At 45.6% G+C, this 14,860-nt stretch overlaps 1 protein-coding gene across 5 annotated transcripts in view; it reads right to left on the bottom strand.

The window, feature by feature from the left end:
* Positions 1-8,588: 8,588 nt before the first annotated feature.
* The window catches only part of Psi (P-element somatic inhibitor), a 67,513-nt gene continuing 61,241 nt past the window's right edge, over positions 8,589-14,860 (bottom strand). For all 5 annotated transcript variants that reach the window (XM_055064059.2, XM_055064060.2, XM_050166962.3 and 2 more), the window contains one exon: positions 8,589-9,350. The gene's annotated coding sequence lies outside the window, so the exon portion shown is untranslated. The remainder of the gene's footprint in view (positions 9,351-14,860) is intronic.

Consider the following 14,860-nt stretch of genomic DNA (forward strand, 5'->3'; position numbering starts at 1 on the left):
ATTCTCCCACTCACACTTCACCAAAGGCACTGGCATGTGAAATACCATCCTCAAAATGACATGCCCGGCATTACACAACCAAGACATGGAAACTAAGCTACAGCTGGCATCCTCTATGTGAGCGTATAAAACGCTACCCACACCAGAGCTATTTTACACGTCTCAACCCCTTACGCACCCGCGCTTTAGGCTGGCTAGAAGGCTCACACGTGAAGGAAACACTGTCGTGGGCCTGCCTACCACACGGCTCACGGCAAACTTTTTACTCCACCCGACTTAAAGGGCCCCTCACCAGGCCACAGCGTATTTTCGTTATACGCCGGCAACTGTCACGTGTCTTCTAGAGCTAAGCCGCAATAATTTTAAAAGTACATTACTAGTAACGTATATTGAAACATTTGAAGTGGCGCGAACCCACAATTTCACGAGGCGCGCGCGTCACCGCAGACAAACTCTCTCCTTGCCTCCGCAAACGAAACTCTTGCCCGCCTCCGCAAACGAAATTCCTTCCCAGCGTCCTGCCACACCGGAAGATCCCATGACGTCAGGGATGTGTGAGCACGATGTGAGAGCATCATGAAAGAGGATGATCGCGGCGCTGGAACACGGCAGAGTTTCGTTCTGTGCGCGCGACTGCACGTCGTCTGGGAAAACGCAAGCAGACGAACTGGTAGTGCATCTCCGAATGCATGCGCATGTTTGTCTCGACCTCAATTCGTCTAATGAAGCTACAGGTTACAGCAATGATCTTGCCCAGCAATTCTCGCAGCCACGTTACGCTACGAGTGACGTGACAGCACTGCCATGTACGTAGGCGCACTTGCGATATTGACGCGGACTCTATGGCTGGGAGCGCAGCGCCCGCGAGGAAAAACTGCGTTTGGTTTGGAAGTCGCCCTTTCCGCGGCGCCTAGCATGCAACAGATAGTTATAGCTCGGCGAGCCAGCGGGCCCGCGCGTAGATTCCACTGCGTATGTGGTACCGCACATGCGCACTGGCTTCTACGCTGAGCCGAGTACAGAGCTATAACCCAGCGTGTTTACGGACCAGCGGAGACGGCAGCTCAGCGCCGCACGAAAGGAAGTTTTCGCTCAGCGATCACTCGCTCGGGCGAGCGCTTTGTTGCTTGCGCCACCTGACAAAAAAGGGTTGGAGTTAATATTACGAAGCGGCAGCTCGCGGCCAAGCTCTCGCTTCCGGTTTCCCACCGCAGCCATCCATCTCAAATCGTCGCTCATCGGCCTCGTTGCTGAAACACATCTGACGGTTTATCGCCTGCAGGCGAGCCAGCGCCGCAGACGAGATGCTGCTGTTCGTGCGCATGGTCGCCATTCGCTTCGCGATACGCTGGTCCGCTGAGCGCGCTCCGCTGGAGGGAAGGACATCGGCAAGCTAGCTACGCTCTCCGTAGAAACGCTCGCCGCTCAAGCGTACCGCACATGCGCAATGGCGTCTACGCTGGCCCGCTGAGCTCTCTTAGCAGACACGATCATTAGCGAGCATTGTATGCACTGCGCTAGCTAATAAGTTGAAAATGGCCGTACCTGGCAAGGTGCCCTTTAAGGAATGTGCAAAACTTATCCTATCTCTCATTCCTAGCAATCAGAAATCCGCAACTTCACGACTGGGCTCATTTGCAAGTTTGGACTAGCATTAACGAAGAGTCGAGTCCGAGCATTTGACATAAGCTGGTCCAACAGTTTTTAGTCTGTGGCTACATAAAGCCTAGCATCTCAAAACCAAATGACATTTACTAACAGAAGGCGACAAAGTAAAATTGCTGGCATCCCAATTCTCAAGAAATAAAGCGAAACCGTCACTTCGCACTTAAAGCTTTCCTAGCACTAGTCAACCCTACATAAAAACCTACTAGCAATAATGTATCCTCAAGCTATATAGGTAGCGAATAAAAGCAAGCATGCAGCTGTTTGCACTACGTGGCCATCGTTAAGAGACTTTTTCCTACATAACATTTTAGGGGGGACTCTCACTAGTGTCTATGGGGAACTGCAAGCATGGCGGTTCAGCCAGCACGGGAATGGTCGTTACACGGATTCGCCTAACCTTTGTTCTTGCTTCATACGGCACGACTGCAAATTTAACATCGTTAAACAAATACTGTTATAATCAATTCTGAATGAATTTACATGTGCATCGGCTTATTCCATTTTTCGTCAAAAATTAACTTCGGGAGTTTCATACGTGCCAAAACCACGATTTGATTATGGCGAACGGCGTAACGGCCGACTCCGCCGATTTCGACCACCTGGGGATATTTAACGTGCCCCCCCCCCCCCCTCCCAAGTACAGCACACTGGCGTTTTTACATTTCGCCCACACCTAATTGCGGCCAGGATCAGAACGCGCGACCTCGTGCCCAGCAGCGCAACACCACAGCCGCTAAGCCACCACGTCAGGAATAGCTAAATAAACTACAGCTTGGCCTAATCCATGTACTGCCATTCCCATGGCAGCTGAATCATCACTGCTAGAGTTGCCTCCTGGAATTTTAGTAGTAAACTCTACAATCATAAACCTGAAAAACTAGCTCAATTCATTGGTGGGTTCTAATAGAAATTATATATTAAAAAGCTGACAAATTTACGCAAAGCTGCAAAACCTAGCTTCCGACTGTCATGTTACACTGGTCCACATAAATCATGGGGATGTCTTGGCCCGTGTAAGCATCACCACAAAAGCTGCAGGCTTGCAACATAAATTTTCAAGCACATACAAGTTGAAATTGAATCCACTGGCTTGCAAGAAATAACTTACGAAATAACTTAAGTATGTCTCACAGTGGGGAGGTGAACTCGAAGAAACATCCGCCGCATAGTAACCCATCACCCACTTCATGGCTTTCAAGGTGATCCCACCGTTGGCCATCTTCAGCCGTGTATTGCAGTGTTCAATATTTCTTCGTGTCTTCAAAAAATTCTGGCGTCATCTTGAACACGCCACGTCGCACTACTATAGATTCCCCCCAGAGTCCCTTCATGATGAGCATCAGCATGGCAGTTAAGCAACACAGCTGCAATGAACGCATCACATGCTGGCACAAATTGTGACCCAATGATTACACCCCAAAAGCAGAATGAGAGGCAATCACTCCCAGCCAATGATGCAATGAGCAATACTAAATCCAAGCCACAATTAAAAATTCTCCACAGTAAATTTACAACTACAAACAAAGTACTTATTGAGATATTTACAGGTAACCCATTTAGCTGAGAAAATATGGTCCCAAAACAAGGCGATGCGATTAACACGAAATATCAGTATTAAAAAAATTTGGAAACTGCAACGTCAACATAAATTCAAGTGTCCACGTTACATCTGAGCAGACAATGAACAAATCGAGAAGCATACTACAGCACTAACTTTTCAAGCACAAAACTGTACAGGCTGTAAAACCATTGCAGCGAGAGCCACTTTTGTTCAATCTCAAAGCAACACACAAAAATGTATGTAGCAGCTTCAAGTCTAGCAAACATGGTTTTGTTCCGACAGCCATTTCAAAAATTTCCTCCTTGCACCTCATTGTGTCCATGTTTGCGTTGACAACTCTGCTCCACAATTTGATGTGCTTGAAAAAGTTAGTCCAACAGAAAAGCAAGAGGTGCAGATGAAAAGGTCAAATACAGAAACCCTCACCAATGCCAGGCAGGCAATAGCCTTCCACAGTGAATGCATATTAGCTAGTTGGAAAACAGTAAAAGCAGAAATCCATGCTCAGCGCAGGAGTAGGGCTATCATTACACTATGCTACACGAAAATGTTCACAGAAAAACATTGACAAACAAAATGAAGCAAACTAAACCACAAGATATATCTCAGCCTAATCCCTAAGATTAGCTCACAATCAGTAAACATGAAACAATGAGATCATGTAACAGGTGCACCTTACTCTGTTCTTGGCTGTTAAGCTCCTTGCCACCTATAAAGCACATTTAAAGACACGAGTCGGCAATAGCATAAAAGCACGAGATCGCTGTTTTCCCAAAAAACTTCTATAAATCCCAAAACCCAGTAATACATTTAAAGGGCCCCTAAACCACCCGGTTGAAATTTAGTTGTGGTGTTGCAGCAGTGCACGAGTCTACAACCAACTTGTAGTCGGGAGAATTTCTCGAAACAGTGCCGTAATAGCTGCTACGCGCTTGATCGAAACGCAGCTTTCACTCGTTTCGCTCCGCTACGCTCAGTTTGTCGGCTGATCTCGGCTTCACTGAGTGCTCCTCCAAATGACACGTGACGTAAGTCACTGCTAATCCTGTTTTCTAAACTGTCCACTTCCGGTTACCGCAACTCTGACCTTCTCGGCAACCCGCTGCTGCTGCCGCGCCAGCCCATGCTTCTGCGAAGTGTGCCGCTATCTACACTCTGTAGCATGCCAAGCATACCACAAGGCATCCTCATGAGGCAGCCAGTGTCACGTCATTTCATTTTTTTCCATTCGGCGATTTTGCAGCCAAGCACCGCAGACGGATGCCTTCAAGTCATCGGACTCTGTTCTCGCTACTACATTGACTACGAGTGCATTGGAGCGAGAGATTTGACACGTGCTGTGGGCCACAGTTACCGATTCGCAAGTGCGCACACGAGAGAAACAGGGAGCTCGTTCACCTACTAGCAGACTAAACTGAAGTTGTAGGCTCTTGGTTCAACCAATAAACAGTGTCTGCTCCTGGCGACATCGCCTTAAGCACCCTGGTGACGTTACGAGCGATGGCGACACCGTAAAGGCCTGAGGAGCACGGGATTTTGGTTGGCATCGTTCATCTTAACGGCATTCTGAACTCAATGCGCAGCATGTTTACAAATATCGGAGGTAGTTTAGGGGCCCTTTTGGAAGCAAGCACCAACCCTATACTAATAGCTGTTAATGTCACAGCTGCTGCTCTGGAAACGTAAACATGCTAACGCAAATATGAAGATAACGGCGGCACTGGAACCACGCAAAAAGCATTTCAACGACAGGCAGCTAGTTAAGCTTGTCTGCTGAGCAACTGGAGCTGACCAACAAGGAACATCTTAATCCGAGATTCAACCCTCGCAGCAAGAATCAAACCAAAAACCAGATCAAGCAAATGAATCATGTCAGGTGACAAATAAAATCTGGCAGTTATCATACAAACGCAACACAAACGGATATTTAGTCCCTGCCCTGCGCAGGAAAAACTTTGCAAAAACCAGACAAATCGGCCATTGACAATTGTTGCTCAAAATGCAAAGGCCAAGCACTCAAAGCTTGAATAGATCCTTCGTAGCGAATAATGTAACTAGCAAAAACGCCATTAAATAACATCACACACATTCCGATCAGATGGTAAGAACGTATGAATTAGCCGATTCCTCTGCACACAAATAAAAATGACATACCTGGTGTGAAAACGCTGTAAAGGCACTGAAGTTCTAGAATTGGTGAATGCCATTCTTTTGTGTCGACGATTGAAAAAAAAAAAACCCATTACCCAACTCCCAAGATCTTGCCTCCTAAGGATGGCTCCTAAAAATGGCAAACATGACCAGCACTTTGCGCAATTTGGTTCACTTTCCTATTGATGAGAACTGTACAGCACTTCACTTTGCCAGGCTGCACATTACAAGTGCATATCCTAGAATGGAGAAAAGCCAAAGCTCACTAAAACCAGCGAACACTATACTCTGGACCCTTAAATACCCACCCTGTGAGCCAAAAGCAACCAAATCTTGCATTACACCAGCCATTCAGCTTTCGTGATACATTACATACTGCACAAGCTGTTAGCATGTACTATCTTTTCTATCTTTTGCCACAAGTTCTCCAATCAATGTAACTTATCGAAGCATTTAGTTAGGTTAGGGTAATGGAGCTGCACTGCCGATACAATCCTGGCAGTCTCGGTGGCTTAAGAATTTTGAAGACCTGTACAACAGTGGTTAGTAGCCTACTGTCCAACCTATATTTAACCTTTGCATGTGTCATTGCATATATTTACATAAAGCAATACGTTCGCTATATTTTGCACATACAAGTTTACTAAAATAAATATGTTTGGTATTTTATCGATCTGTGCAAGAGCAACGCATGCAGAAGTGAGAAAAATGCATTCCTGCACCATTTTGTAGCCAACCGTGCATTCCAATGAAGCTCTGAGGCACCCTAACAAACAAGTACATTTTGATCCAACAGTGTCTGCTTAATCTGGCTGTTTGTTGTCCCACACCTGGGCATATTTTCATGCACTAATGTGGGCACAGACGACTTATGAACGCAGATGTGCTCACTCTATTGCTACCTTTGCAGAGAAAAGTTGCGACAGCAACCGTCTTTCAAGCTTGGCATTAGCAATTGATCTAATCAAGATGCAGCACAAATAGTTATGAGGCGAGCAACGAAACAGGCTATGTGTATCGCATACAAGACAAAACAGTGCAAGCACGCAAACAGAAGCTTAGTGCTCTATTTTTGTCAAGTCCCAAGTACTCGGCTCTTTGCAAACTGGTTATCATTTCTATGGAGATAAGTCACTTGTATGGTTGGAATGAATGCTTCGTTTGTCAGTTTGCGTTAGCATCTATACGCACGAATTACATCACTGTAGTACTATTACTATGTTTTGATGGGCACAAGCATCATGGCTTGATTTGGCTTAAGTCACTGTCTTTGGAATTTCAATTGCAGCATCCATATTGCGAGACCTCAAGTTCATGCCATGGCAACAATGCACAACTATACCTGCAACTAACATGGCTACAACAGGTTGAGGGTGGTCACTTCAGTCAATTATTGCCACAAACTGCCATAAATTACCCAGAAACTTACAAAAAGGTGTTCACTGTGATCTGCAATTTTGAAATACGTAACCTGAAGAACACCTTTGTGAAATGGAGTAATTATTCAACTTGAGAGCAAGTGACAAATACTCCGTTTCATTTAGATATCAGGCACCGCTATGAAGGCTAGCAAGACCTCTTGCAATTGGTAGACGCTAAGTGTGAGACTTTAATGTCAAAACATACTGCAATTATTAAATGAAAGGTATCTGATGTTAATCTATTGGTGTCACATTTTTGCAGCCAGCAGCCATTGCATCACCCACAGACGACCACATCACAGTATGTCATCTATACTGGAAGCTCAAATTTGACGTAAACTTGCGCCCACAAGTTGTAGCTGCGATATATGAAGTAGACCTTCTATACAAAATGTTGCCGGTCAGGAAATTGCCTGGCAAAGTGCGCAAGGCAAGGACCCCACTCGCACAGCTTCCACAGCGTTGCCTACAACTGATGAAACGGAGTATAAATGACTCAAAACAGCTATCAACTTCACTGCACGCAATTACCGATCAAAATAAGAGTGAAACTGCTCAGCGTTGGTGTGCACGGCACTTGGTACAATGGAATTGTTTAAATATGATAACTGCGTAAGCATTCAGTCTAGTTCAAGAAGTCACTAGAAGTGCACAGCATAAAGGTATTGACCAGAGTCACAACATGCACTTGAAGTACTGTAGCCTTTAAAATCATTGCATTCACTGTGATATCTCATACTCCAAAGTAGTTTGGTCCTAATTATTCCTTAAATGTTTCGCACACACATGCTAACTTTGGGACTGCCATCCACAAAACAAATACCCCTTGCAAGAACGTATATACCAATAACATCAGTTTTCGAAAGATAGTGGAAGCTGCAGACAAATTGTAAAAAAAGGTTGCCTTTAAGAGAGAGGACGTCAACGTAGCAAAGCACGAAGAAAAGGGGGCAAAGAATTCCACTGAACCCACGCAAAAATTGCAACAGTCTCTTAAGCACAGTACCCTAACTAATGCACTGCATTGTAATGGGCAAAAACAAATAAAGCACTGCACGTCATTCATAACAGGGCCAAGAATTCATGTCAGAGCTCTCAACGCAATTTCATGTTCATGAAGGTCATGAATATAAGTGCACTATTTAATTTGCTGCATTGAATGATAAAAATATAAAGAGCACTTCAAAAAGGTAGTCAGTTGCATCAAAGAGCATCAATCACGTTAGCAGCAATGGTATGCAAGTGAAAAAAAAAATATGGTCACAGACGGCAGAGCAGTGGCCCAGGAGGGGGACGTATCACCTGATTGTGCTATTTTGCGAGGGTTCCTTGCGAAGGAGAAGAGTGAATGGCACCCCCTAGAACATAAAGACGGGAAAACGTGAATGCAAGCCGCATCAGAATGAGAAGAGCAAAGTGCTTGCCATGAAGAATGCGCATCCAATGGAGTTCATTCACCAATATCTCCCCAACTGTCCTCAACGCAGCATTACCCTAGACATTAGCCGGAAACACGAACCCACACCCATATATACCTGAAGATCGCCACTAACTACAGGATGCCTTATCACTCCCTATCTACTTCAAATCGCAACTACAAGTGCCTCATATTTCTTAATGTCTGGCAGAAATCAAGCTGCACAGCTCACACATCCTGCCTATTCAGTGCTTAAGGTACTACAGAGTCATTTCAGCAGTCAGGTGATTGCCTTATTTCCACTTTGGTGCCCGTGCCCCAAAAACATCACACACATGCACACACACTGCTGCACAGAGAAAAAAAGCACTTCTCACATACAAGTTTATTCCACAGAGTACAAAATGGGAACAGGAGCATACGGAAGGGGAGAAACAGAAAACCCCAATGGCCATTCTAGTTGCGTGGCAAAATTATATGAGATGGCGCAGAGAGTCTATGAACTGTACAATAAAAGTGTGTGAAGAGGTAATGAACAAAGAAAAAAGATGGCTCAGCTATTGTGTTGCCTGAAGAAGCAGTGTTACTGAAGCTTTTGGAGAATTGTGTGAGCATTAAAAAAAAAAATGACATGCCAGATGTGTTGAATTTAATGCGCACATGCAGTGTTACACAATCATACTTTGTCCGCACCGAGACACCGTCGAAGGAAGCCACAATCACTTGCCCTGCAAGAGCAACATGTCGGAATGTGTCTGCCGCTGTGTTGCCCGCTACGTGCCTGCCTGCTCTCTTACGCCCAAACCTTACGATTCCTTTTTTTTTTCCACGATGGCGAGAACTAAAAACAAGCGAGGCCATTGGAGCTGTGCACTAAGGGTGTGGTGAAGAGCACAATAACGCAATCCAGCAGCAGAGGAGGACTTCACAATGCCAATTTCTTGATAGCAATGATTTCTCTTATGTTATTTTTCTCTCTCAGGGGCCTGCTCTGCATTGTGCCACACCGCCCCGGAGCGTGAACATTCCCAAAGCATCATCCCGACCATCAAGATCATCATCATCAAGAGGACCAAGGGCAAGTAGGCAAGAGGGTAGTAGTAGCACACTTCTAGGGCAGACAGCTCAAAATCTGCAAGAGACACAAGGGGGGAGAAAAAAAAGACAACACAACACACAAGGTAACCTGAGTGATTGGACCTTTACACGTCAGTTATGGAGCAACAGAAAGTGGGCAATGACTCACCTGAACTCACCTGCAGTACACCAGCCCTTCGTACTTCAGTCATTTACATAAGCATACCCCCACCTGTCCCCAAAAGTATAAACTGCTATCTAGCATGCACAGCTTGCAACTTCAAGCCAAAGCCCAGATTCTCTTAACGCTGGAATTACCTATTCACCCTCATCGAATGCGGCCCTATCAGCCAGAATTTGATCCTGCGACCTCAGGCTTATCAGTGCAGCACCAAAGCCACTACGCCACCGTGGCATGTGCGTTTTAAACATGGATGTTTGCATAAAAACAGGTGTTGCAAGGATAGTATTAATAATACAACTGCAGCCTTTTGAAAAAATGACTTAAGCCTGCTTTTGTGCTTCAGTTTACACTTACAAGAGTTCACTTTTTTATTTTTTTTATTACAGAAATGCAAAGCCAGCCAATTCATAATCACAGATTCTACTATAATTTATATGAATTCAATGTGCCCCTAAATACAGTACAACTTCGCCAATTCAAATTTCACAAAGCCAGACGATATTTTTTTTGACCAATTCAATCACGAAAACAAGTTCACTGCAGCAGCATGCATTGTCACGTTTATTAGCTTTACTTTTGTTTCCACAACACTGAAATCAAGTAAATTTTGTGCTATGTCCCTGGTACGTGCTTTTAAGGGTGCGAGTGACAGCTCTTAACATTTTTCTTCATCTGAATACACTCAAAGTTAAACTACGTTTTGCGAACCTGCCATATTAGTGACCTTGCGCATGTACAGGTCATGCCAAAAAAATGAGGTACTGTTGGTAACGAATGGTACAAAGATGTTTTGCCAAGATCCGTAAATAGAGCAGTCTCAAGAGCACAGAGTACCCCCTTCAACTGCCGCAGCGTAGCTAGACACTCAAGCAAGCAGAAACATTGTTCACAATCCCTCACAATTGTCAAGACTAATGCTGCGGAGATATCCGTTGCGTGCAGCGACACAACCGCCCACACTCAGTCATGACAACTCTGTCCCGTGTGCATTAAGAGAGTACTCTTCGCTTTTGCAGTTGTGAGCTAGCAAATGCACGAATTCTGGCAAAAAGTGGCTGCTTGAGTATGGGAAAGGAGCCTTCAAACACTTAACCGCAATACGAAAACGTTGCTGATCTCTACACAAAGATCCATATACACATGAGCCAAATATTTTTGCTCTGCATGCAGCAGAAAATTGTCAATCCAGTGTCAAAAACATTGACAATTGCCCTTTCCTCTACAATGTCACCAATGCTACGTAGCAAGTGGGCCTAAAAGGTATTGGGGGATTTCATGATCATGAGAACATTTTCAGTATGCTATCACTAATTCTTGGTTAAAGGAACTGACAACAGATTTTTAATGTCCTAGTTTTTTATGCCACAATGCCTCAGTAGTGTTTACACCTGCAGCAGTTGCTTCCAAAGGCGCCTGGATGTTTTGCAAGCAGAATTTTTTTTATCTGAGTAGCCTCTATGTAAGAGACCCTCTTCGAGCAACACTGCGAAGTGAGAGCGATGTCGATAGCCAACGTCGTAAATTGTGAAAACCACCCATCGTTCTGCTTTCACAGGAGTGTAACTATGGCTAACCACCTAAATTTTGGCCTTTTCAACTACTTTTGAAAATAAAAAGCTGATGCAATAAGTTCACATTGTTGTACAGACGGTTCTTGTATTTTGTCGATACCCGTTATTTTGTCGATAGACGAGCCAAGCCAACTTGTTGGCACTGCCACTTTTCTACTCACTACGAACAAAGGCCAATCTGTAGATAATAAATTAGGGAGAAAAAAAAACTCAGAACAAAAAAAGTGTGCTGCATTTCAATACTAATAAAAAAAAACCAGGAACTGTGTAGACTCATATAACAGAACCTCGATATATCAAATAGCGCAGTGAACACGTAACAGCTCGATATAGCGAAAATTCAATATATAAAATCACGTAAAAAATGCATCAAAAATTTGTACGAATCAACGAACGAACCAATCGCGGTGCTGTAAATACACCCCCCGTCAACAATGGCAACGATGATCAAGGAACGAGAAACGATCATGAAGTTGCTTCCATCGAGTCACAGCTTGCTCCCTCAAGAAAACACTTGCGGCTTGGCAATTACAGTAAAACCTCGTTAAACCATACTTGCTTAAACAGTAGTTTCGTTTTAAAAGTAGTAAATCCCCAACTCAGCGGCCATTGAACCATCATTGCCTCTGTTGTTGCCGAAGTGTCGACTAGCGACAGTGATGAGGACGACATGGAAAGTGACAGCACGGGCTATTCAGGCCCGACTGGCAGAAGCTGCGCGTTACGCCAGCCTCATGAATGCAATATTCGCAACGAGAACCGGGGCGCGATAACGTAACTATTGCAAACGAAAAGTTTTCCGAACTCCGGCACCCGGCAATGAAAAAGGCGCCCCGGGACTTATGCAGCACTACTGCGCGCGTGCACAGAGAATACCCCCCCTCCTCTCCGCGCGAGTGTTTGCGGAGAGGAGGGGGGGTCGGCTGAGAAGCTGGCACGCAGCTTCAGTAATTTTGAGGCCGCTGTCGTCGTGCTAGGCCGCCGCAGCATCAAACAAAAATAACACTTACGTCACGTGAAGTCTATACAGTGAAAGCTCGCTAATTCGGAAAATTGGATAATTTGACCTTCGCGCCTGGTCCCTACAATTATAGATAGGAGTCGATGGGACGAAACTCTCGTTAATTCGGACGGATTCCAGCCCACCTCGGATAAGTCTGACGATTTCGGGCAGCCACCAAGCTCAAAAACGAAAATACGGCAAACGCAGCACAAAAGTGATACCCAAACCAACGCCTCGTTGCCCAAACGCAGCATCGCCATTGACATCAAGTGGCTGAAACTTGGCCAACCCAATCTAATTGGCTCGACTTGTGGCTGGATGGGTGCTTTTCCTTGTTTTTGCATGTGTCGGCGTTATCGACGGGGCCACTTTGTCGCTTTGTTGCTGCTGGTGCGCTACATCCTTGCACGCTGTTTTGCAGAGGACCGCTGGATTTAGCGCAGCTCAGTTATTTAACTTTATTGGAGCTTTTCTGTTGTACACCCGTGTCACTGCATTCTCCGCCGATGGCAACGCCAGCGAAGCGGCCGAAATACAAGGCGAAGGACGGCTACCAAGGTGGAAATTTTGCGGGCCCTGAAGGACGGACTCTCACGACAAGAAGCCATGAAGAAGTACGACGTGAAAAGAAGTACCTTGAGCACGTATGTGAAAAATGAAGACCAGATTCTTCAGGCGTCCGAAAGCGAGAAGTTTCGAGCGTCACAAAAGCGTCTGCGAACAGCAGCTCATCCAGAGTTGGAAGAGTCTTTGCTTCGGTGGGTGGTCCACTCGCGTAATGCAAATCTGCCATTGAGTGGACCCCTCATCAGGGCGCAAGCCGAGGTTTGCACCGACGATGCATATCGATGCATTCAAGGCATCAGAAGGGTGGTGTGCGCGCTTCAGAGCGACATGGCCTCGTTTTTAAGACTGTGTGCGGCGAAAGAGGCGCTGTCAACGAAGACACTGCCAACAACTGGAAGAACGCTCAGCTGCTCGAGCACATCGCCGCCTACGATCCAAATGACGTATTTAACGCTGATGAAACAGCACTTTTCTTTAAGGAGGTCTATGAAAGGAGATCCGTGCATCGGTGGCAGAAGATCCAAGGAACGCGTCACCATTCTTTTAGCCGCCAACATGACAGGAACAGGGCACTTGCCGCTTGTCGTCATTTGAAAGGCACAAAAGCCACGGTGCTTTAAGAACATACCTGCTCTTCCGGTGGAATACCGAGCGAATAAAAAGGCCTGGAAGACGTCCGAAATTTTCGTGGCTGGATGCAGAAGTTAGACCGTCAGTTTTCCGCAAAGAACCGCAAAGTGTTAATGGTGCTGGACAATTCTAGTGCGCATAACAGTGTCACCGGACACTGTTGAGAAGTTAGACCGACAGTTTTCCGCAAAGAACCGCAAAGTGTTAATGGTGCTGGACAATTGTAGTGCGCATAACAGTGTCACCGGACTGGACAACATAAAAGTTGTTTTCTTGCCGCCGAACACAACATCGGCCCTCCAACCGATGGACCAAGGCATGGTTCAGTATGTCAAGACCAAATACCGTAGGCGCGTGCTGGAACGGATGCTCCTGTGCCATGAAGTCGGCAAGCAGTACGACGTGAATCTTTTGAGCGCGGTCAACATTCTTGCCTACGTTTGGCACAACACGCCCGCGCACGTCGTCGCCAACTGTTTTAGACACAGTGGCTTCGTTGTGCGTGAGCCTGGCGATGATGCAGTGGTCGAAGTGTCGCTAGATGACAATGGAGATGACTGCGAGGATTTTGGAGTTCTGCCGGATGCGGTGACACTCGCTGATTACGTCGGCATTGATGACGGCGTTGTTACAGCCGGCTCGCTTACCGAAGAAGAAATTGTCAGGGACGTGCTGCACGGCGAAGATTCAGAGGAGGAAGAGGAGCCGCGAGAGGAAAGGCCTCGGCCCCCTCGCACTGTGAAGGAAGCCGCGGAGGCCCTCGCTGTGTTGGAATTTTGTTAGGACACTGCAGACAGCATGCGAGCTGCTAAGCACCAGGAAGGACTTCGTAAAATAGTATCCGCGCGGGTTTCTGCTCGAAAGCAGACGAGCATCCTCGATTACTTTGCGCAGTAAAGGTTTGTTGATGAAAGTCGTGCATTTATTGTTTTTGTTGTCCGCTCGATCATTCGGACATTCGGTTAATTCGGACATAATTTACGGTGCCTAGAAGTCCGAATTAACGAGCTTTTACTGTAAATACTGCACGTTTTTTCCCCTTTCATCGCACCCTCTCTGAGTTCCGTTTTCGACAGGTAAGTGGACGATCTCATGCGATTTCGCTTAAACAGTACTACCGTTTAGTACGTACTTTTTCCGAGCTCCGGTCGACTACAGTTTAACGAGGTTTCACTGTACTACCGTTTAGAACATACTTTTTCCGAGCTCTGGCCAACTGCGGTTTAACGAGGCTTCACTGTACCAGAACGTACACGCCGTTTCCAACAAACTGTTTCCAGCTCGGATGTTTTAATTTTTTCCAGAAAAGACGCAATCACTCCTCGGGCACTGTAAAGATGTCCCCGATGACATTCAGAGGAAGGTTTAGGATGTGCAGACTTCTTCAAGCAATAAATTGTAGTTAAGCTGCGCACAGCATTCTCTATTATTATTTACGTACAAACACGCGCATCTGCTTCAAAGGTATGCAATTTTCGTTGTTGCGTTACATTACTGACATGAAAATATTGATTTTTCAGTACTCCGATAATTCAAATTAACTAATTAAATTCAGCGGTCCTGCGAAGTTCGTTGTAACGAGATTCTACTGTATATATGCAATAATGCGA

The sequence above is a fragment of the Dermacentor andersoni genome, chromosome 1 (assembly GCF_023375885.2).
Source record: "Dermacentor andersoni chromosome 1, qqDerAnde1_hic_scaffold, whole genome shotgun sequence".
Lineage (NCBI taxonomy): Eukaryota > Metazoa > Arthropoda > Arachnida > Ixodida > Ixodidae > Dermacentor > Dermacentor andersoni.